Below are 1684 nucleotides of genomic sequence, written 5' to 3' on the forward strand. Positions count from 1 at the left end.
GAAGGAGGTGGTGCGCTTGTTGTCCAACCTAGGAAACCCCTGCGTGAATTTTCCATCCCCAAAGTCACTGATCAACCTTCGTGCATCGTCTATCCTCAACTCACAATTGACAGGTTTGAGCTTAGAAGTGGTATGATTCATCTTCTTCCAACTTATTATGGTAATACCACTGAGGATCCTTACATGCATGTTAAGCAATTCTTTGAAATATGTGCTACAATCAAAATTCAAGGACTTGATGATGAGCAGATTAAGATGAGGCTATTCCCATTCAGTTTAAAAGATAAGGCTAAGTCATGGTTATACTCTTTGCCTAATGCTTCAATTCGTACTTGGGATGAGCTTTCTAATAAGTTTTTGCAGAAATTCTTTCCAGCTCAAAAGACTAACAAGATTAGAAAGGAAATTCTTGGTTTCACACAAAGAGAAGGAGAAGCTTTTCATGAATGCTGGGAGAGGTACAAGGAGATGATGAGTTCTTGCCCACACCACAATATAGAGAGTTGGATGCAAATGCAATCTTTCTATGAAGGTTTGCTTGATTCCGAAAGGATGATGGTAGATGCAACAAGTGGAGAAGGACTGATGAACAAAACAGCAGATGAGGCTTTTACTCTCTTTGAATCTTTGAGTACCAACTCTCAACAATGGAGCTACAATAAAGGAAGAGGAGCTCCTATGAAAGCTGTGGTCTCTGAGGTAAGTACTAATAATGAGATTAATGCAAAACTTGATGTTATGTGTTCTTTGCTTCAACAGGCAGTGACTGGCCCTCTAGGAAGCAAAGAGGAAGTTCAAGACCAATCTTTTGCAAAGCACATGCTAGAGCAAGCAAATGCCCTTCAAGGAAGGAATCCTCAGAATGATCCTTACTCAAACACATACAATCCGGGGTGGAGAAATCATCCTAATTTCAGGTGGAGCAATAATTCAAATGTGCAACAATCTCAAGGACCTCCCCCAGGATTTCAAATACAACAAAGGCAATTCCAGCAAGCTCCCCAACAAGTACAAGAGCAAAGGGGTGATCAAATGGGAGAATTGCAAGACATGTTCAAGAAGTTCATGGGGCAACAGATGCAAACCAATCAGAATCTTCAAAATGCAGTGAACAAACTAGAAGTGCAAGTTGGGCAGATTGCATCCTCCATGAGCAATAGAGCATCCGGAACTTTTCCAAGCCAAACGGAGGTGAATCCAAGGCATCATGAGCAAGTTAAAGCAGTGCACATCTTGAGAAGTGGTAAACAAGTTGATGATCGGTTCATAATTGTATATCATTTTGTACCCTTCTAGCTTATGATTTGGTTATGTTATTGAGTTAAACTTGTGCTTTTAATTCATTTTCTATTTTGATAAGTCCATAATTTCATACACTTGCATGCCTTCTTTACTTAGTGATTTTGCTTAGTTTCTCTTTATTTTGAGTCACTTACCTATGTTTGTGTGTTTTGTAGGTTAAGATAGCAAGAGATAACATTTGATGCAATCCATGCATGTTAAGGGCTGATTGGCATATGAGGAATATGAGCTTAAAGACAAACACATTTTGGCTACAACCCCTTTCCAGCCCAATTTCGTAGGTCAACTTCTTGGCCTTGGATCAGCATGCTATGGGGCTCGAATGAGGTGAAGATCTTCATGAAACTTGTTCCAATGGGTGTCTACTACAACATATCCAAAT

At 39.8% G+C, this 1684-nt stretch overlaps 1 non-coding gene across 1 annotated transcript; it reads right to left on the bottom strand.

The window, feature by feature from the left end:
• Window positions 1-390: 390 nt before the first annotated feature.
• LOC148296573 (small nucleolar RNA R71) lies at window positions 391-497 on the bottom strand. Its single transcript, XR_015834204.1, has one exon. It is a non-coding gene; the product is annotated as a small nucleolar RNA R71 (small nucleolar RNA).
• Window positions 498-1684: the final 1187 nt, after the last annotated feature.

This window comes from Prunus avium, chromosome 2, assembly GCF_965620075.1.
Source record: "Prunus avium chromosome 2, drPruAviu1.hap1.1, whole genome shotgun sequence".
NCBI classification, from domain to species: domain Eukaryota; kingdom Viridiplantae; phylum Streptophyta; class Magnoliopsida; order Rosales; family Rosaceae; genus Prunus; species Prunus avium.